Below are 6,486 nucleotides of genomic sequence, written 5' to 3' on the forward strand. Positions count from 1 at the left end.
GTGATTTAGCATCGCTAAACACAATAAATTTCTCTTGGTTACAACCCAACTTATCGAGAAATTTCCTCATCTACAAAGCTTCTTTGTAACCTTCAGAGATTACAATGTACTCAGTTTCTGTGGTGGCAACACATTTTTTCAAATTTAATTGTCATGAAACAACTCATCCTACTAGTAGTGGCCCCGATAATTGGGGCGCACTAAGTGAAAAATAAAACTTTATTCTTATTTTTTTTAATTTAGTAATTATATTTGTGTTTTATTAAATAAATATAATAAGTGTGTATTATTTTTAATAAATATAACATAGTTTAGACGGTTAGATGATATGTTAACATATAGTGATTCACAAATTAAACTTTGTGTTATTAAATTTTTTTTTTGCCCTTGTGGGTGAGGGCCCTAGGCGGCCACCTAACTGGCCTTACCCTAGACGGTCACCTAACTAGCCTTACTCTAGGGTCGACCATGTTCCCTACAAAAGTCAACAGAAATTTTGAAATAGACTTCCTAAAATCAACATCCCCTACCATATCTGAATATGTATACCTAACTAACATATGAAGACTATCGTCAAAACACAATCACACTTTAGAAGTACCTCTTAGATATCTTAATATCCATTTCACAGTTTTTTTAGTGCTCTCTACCAGAATTTAAGAGAAACCGATTAACTAGTCAAACATCTTAGTTCTTTTGCAAACACGTAACTAAATAGACACGTTTCTAGTTACGAGCATATTTGGAATCTAAATTATATATGAATGTGTAACCAAAATATATAAAGTGTAACTAGAAATGAGACTCACTTCAAGTAAGTACTTCTCTCTGTCCCTCTTAATTATATCAAAGTACATATGCCATTTATTTTGTTTGAAGCGGTTGTTCCATTTTTATTTATTTTGAGACTTCAGTTAAGTACATATCTCTTATTTTATTTCGGTTCTTCACATGTTTATTCATTTATTTTTTTTTTCTCTAAAATATATCTCTTTTATTTAGACGCCTATATATTTCTTTCTCTTTTACAGGTTTACGAAGACAGACCATATATCTTTCAATTAATTTATCTTAAAATTTTGCTTTTATCTTCCAAATTCTTTTATAACTTAGTTACATTAGGAATATTTGAGATTTTTGAGCATTCAACAGATACAAGGCATATTTTTTTGAGATTCATGAAGAATCGATTAGACTAGATATTTTATTTGAGATTTCTGAAGAATCGATCATATTGGAAATTTTTTTTAGATTCTTGATTAATAGTGAAATTTCTTGAGATTCCTTATATATAAGTCTTCTCTTTCACCTTTCACCGATCTTTATAGTAGTTAAGAAATATGATGTCCCGGAGATTTCTCTTGAAAAACATCTTGAATCTCTTGCTCTACTTGTTTCTCATTCTCTGTCTATACTAAATTGAGGATCTTATTATAATTGTAAAATATAATTTTTTATTCTCTTTCGTATATGTTTTTATTTATTTATTATTTTTACTTGTCCTAGATGGTTTTTTTGGGATTAAATTTTCTTTTTTTTTTCTTCTTTCCATCACTTCAATCTTTTCAACCATTTTATTCCTCTATTTAAAATATCATTTCACCCTTACCAATTTTCTTGAATCTTAAATTATTAAACCCTAAAATTTATACTCGCTTCTCTTTTAATTTTTTTATATTAATAAAATTTATAATGAAAAATCACTTTCTAAAAAAATGACCAAACAGGTCATTATACTTTCATTTACCACCATGTAGGAACACCGCCTTTAATTTTTCACTTTCATTTACAACCCCCCCCTTAGGAACACCCCTTTAATTTTCTTCACTTACCATTTTTTGTACTTGTAGAAGATTTGATGATTATTAAATTTAGCTACCTCCACACCTACCACAACACCCAATGTTATCCTCGTTGGGGGCAATTGTTACCACTCACACTATTGAAATCACTATGAAAGATGGACAACAATGAAGACGAGGATATCGAATTGGGCTACCATGTGGCTGTGATGATATGTGTACTCGCAACTCTTGAGGCAAGTCTTCCTTCCAGCTCAAGGTCAATCCCCCAATCGAGATTGCTCTCTTATTGTGGTTACGAAATCGTCATGGAGTGCCTTCAAAGCGACAAGAGGTGTATGGAGACCACAAGGATGGATACCAAATGCTTGCGAGAACTTGTGGACGTCTTCATAAATTAGTATCATGTCAGCACTACGCGCTGCTTTATGTCTAGAAGAGCAAGTTGTAATGATGCTGAACTACTTTGTGTATGACAGAGGCATGGTTAAAGTTTCAATCATGTTCAGACACGTAAATGATACCATGTCAAGGATTCTATCGAGGATGTTAGTACCTCTCCATTAACTATACGTAGACGAGGTAAGACCCGTGGATCAAACTAGGGTGCACCACAAGTTCACACTCCATTCGTCCATCCGCCGTGCATACCAGGTACGTATTTGGACAACCATTGTCTTCAGTTTGTTTCTAATGGTGTAAAGTGTAGGGATGTATCAGGGCGCTCGACGAAATACGTGTTCCCATGCCTCCATCACATGAATTCATAAATTGATGTGGTCGTCCACGTATCCCCACTACCAATGTGCTCGCTAATTTGTAATCACGATTTGTTGTTCACGTAGTTCACAGTCGATGTTGTGAGGTCGTATCATGACACTCATGTGTTGAATACGTGCAAAACCACAAAAAATATTGCATTTTCTAGAGCACTCCCAAGTAAATGTGTCGCACGTATAGCCTCATATGCCTTTTCATGAAGTTGAATGATGTATTTTGTAGGTAAATTCTACTTATGTGACATCGGCTATGTGAACAAGACGGGGTTCATGGCGCCATATCAATATAGGCGTTACCATCCTCATGAATTTGAACACAATACACTAGAGAGGACGTTCGACGTCTGGAAAAACAAGTGGCACATTGTTCATAAAGGCTATTCTCTTGTTGGCTTTGAAGTTTTGAATCAATTTGTTCGTAGATGCATGAATGATGTACCTAGAGCCTATTGAACAACGAGAAGGAAGAGGACGATGTTTACATTGACCTCAATAAATCACCTCCCCCTAAGGCCCTTCGTGAAGAGGATTGGATGTGGATCGTGTCAATATAGCAAGGACAATCTATGAGTTCAGATGATGGCTCTTAATGTTTAATTTGGTTTTTGTAATGTTTTGAATTATTGATGTATAGCTAATTTTGTTTATAATTTTAATTTTGGTTAGTGATGAACTTGTAACTTTACCATGACGAATTATCATCTATTAAAATTGTGTATGCTTTTACGTGCAATGCTAAATTCTGAATTGTTTATTAATTGGAGAATTAGCTTTTTGTTTTCATGAATTTATATCAACACACAACAATCAGACAATATACTAAACAAAATTAAATAACCGGAAATTCTCAACACACAACAATTAAACAACAAACATTTAAACATGACGAACTAAACTTGTCTCGGAGTGAACACACAATTGGATGGGAAAACAAACATCAATGACTACTTGATGGGCCAGGATTTTTGGAAGGGGTTGGAACCTGCGTCTTGCGCATGTCTAGAGTTTTCGAAAGACATGCCCACTTTGTCTTTAGCCTTTGACGGAGCAAGACCACCCTCATGTATTTGTTTTCTATGAACATATCATGTGCCCATGGGAATATGTCGAAGTAACATTTCATCATTTTATTCAAGATAACAACTACCACCTCCTCAAAGGTTGCACGTGCAAGTGTAGGTGTAGTTGTTACACTCTCAACGGTCTTGGACATCTCCACTTGTCTATGTGATCTCTTATCATCCAACTTGTCAAAGAATCCTCACATGAGCTCTTCAATGTGCTGGACAACTAGAGAGGAGGACTTGACGTCTGAGGATTTGCCCTTATGCTTCTTCATGTGGTTGTCAAATGATGGAGTATTATTTCTCCTACGATCTTCAATGTCTTGTCTGGGCTTGTAATTTTTTGGGGATCACTGAAATGGACATCCTCTGAATGCGAATAATCCCATACTCCTTAGTTTGGGGGAACCTAGGGAACCAATGGATCACGCAAGTGAAGTCCCTCATCATGCTGGCCTTTGAAAACCTCTTCCAGCAGATCATAGTCGGGTATAACTTTATCCTTCAAAGATGATAACCCCTTATGCTCCTGCATAATTAAAAATCAAATTGAATTTGTATAGTAGAACACATACAATCATTGAGATTACCTTGTTCGCATCCCACCACTCAAGACTCACTATGATCATCTTCTTTTCATGGTCCCATGAGATACTAGTGTAATTTTGGGTCCATCACACCAAGTTTCTTAATTGCTTCTTGGTGGAGAAATGGTTCTTCAATTAGGCCATCACGTGGTGAATATAAAATTCATCCCAAAAAGCTTTAATCATTATATTATAATGAGTGGTCGTGAGATTTCCTAACAGGAGTCGCCCTTCCCTCTTTTGTTTTCCTAACAATTCTAGGAAGAACGTTGACCGTTATGGATGTGCATCCTAACGAGCGACATCATGATATCGATACCCAACTAGCCTATAGAACATTTCTAGTGTCCTAATAACAAAAAGAAATTAATTTAGCCGCGACCCTAGAATTACACCAAAATTTCAGTACATAATGTACTTGATTGATCCGATTTGGTATCCCAAAAGAGGCATGAATCTCATCTTTTGTTTGGAATGAAGGTTTTGAATGCAACTCACGATTGATCCATTCTAGAATTCAGTTTTTTTATCTTATCCATCTACCATTTTATTTGACAAATCAAATTGTGATGTCACATTTTTTTATCAAAATAGAAATCTTACCATCCATTTTTTAGTGGCTCAATCGATTTTCAGATCCAAATACAAAGAGAAGCGGCGAAAAGTTGAAGGAAGCATGGATCTGTTGAATCTAACCGTTTCCTAGGCGCGTGCGTCCTGATCTATGATATAGCCGCAGAAACAAGTTTGGAGATGATCGATCTGAAGTTGGAGGAAGCGTCTTTAGAGAGAGTGAGAGGAGCGGGGAAATGGCTGGAGGAGCATGCCTAGTACTTTTTATTCAATGGCACACTCCGTAATTTTTAAACAACTGCGAGAACTTAAATGTCCCAAAACCCTATCTATCCAAATAAACCTAATCATATTTTATACAAGTTTTTTGGCCACTTTAGCCAAAATAAACTAAATAAGCTTATTTCGGACAGGCCAAATCAATCGTTTACATAATTTTGTGCACTCTGGCTTTGTTCTCTTTTTATCCACAATCTATAATTAACCTTCCCAAATTTCTAGAAAAAAGCCATAAGTCATATATTAGTTTAGATAGTATGATCCAAGTTATTTTAGAAGAAAGTCATAAGTCATATATTAGTTTAGACAATAAGAGCCAAGCTTCAAAAAGAATTCTTTATTTTAAGCCTATTTCCAAATAAATTTAGTTAGACATTCATGTATTTATTGAAACCTGTACAATTAAATCTATTTTCAAATGCATTATAATTGAGTTTCTATTTCTCTATATAACAAAGATTATAATCATTCTAAATATAATAATTCATGCTGAGAAAACATATTTAATGTTATGAGAAAATAGAGCTATTCATGTTGAGAAAACATATTTTTATGTTATATTTCAAGCATATTTGAATTATATTAGAATGTCAATAAATAACAATTTTAATCTCAGAGTTCTCATTTCTCCGGTGGACTGAGAATTCAATAAATAGAATTGAGATGTTTTTATGACTATGTGGCGATGAGAAACTAAAAGAAATTTTCAGTGACAAAAGCCAATCACCCATGGGGTTATAACAACGTGAGTGAGGGTTTATGAGTCCTTTGAGTGTTTATCATGACCACAAAATTTTGAAAAATATGTGGCATTCAAAAAGAAAACGTGGAATGATTGAATATTTTAAAAAAAATAGTTCTAAACTTAGCGGCATGAGTTGTGATAGTAAGTACCATAATAGCTCCAAATTCATGGTGAAAAAAAGAGCGTAAGGTAATCACTATTCCTGGTTCATTTTCATATGTATATTTGTTAGACATTGTATTATTATTACTAGTTCATAAAAAATAATTAGATTGATTTATGTTTAATATTTGTTAGACTAATATAAATAGTTAAATTAAATTTATTTATTATTGGTTATTTTGTGTTTTATAGAATCACATCAAACTTCATAAGTTTAAGTTGGGTGGACTTTTCGCCGACATCACACCAATAGGTGCAATCGTGTTTATTGTTGGAGTGGACACAAATGCCGATGGTTCGAGTGATTCCGAGGACAATCAATTCACTTCTATGGATGTTGACGGAGTGATGCATTCAAGGAAGTTTAGAAATAGTAGCAGGAGTAATCGTATTAGGACTAGTGGGAAGGAGAAGGTGAAATCAAGCCGCAAGCAAGACAATGAACGTGTTATATATAATCACCACACTCACACTAACATTCTAGTCGCGCTTTGA

The sequence above is a fragment of the Impatiens glandulifera genome, chromosome 4 (assembly GCF_907164915.1).
Source record: "Impatiens glandulifera chromosome 4, dImpGla2.1, whole genome shotgun sequence".
NCBI classification, from domain to species: Eukaryota; Viridiplantae; Streptophyta; class Magnoliopsida; order Ericales; family Balsaminaceae; genus Impatiens; species Impatiens glandulifera.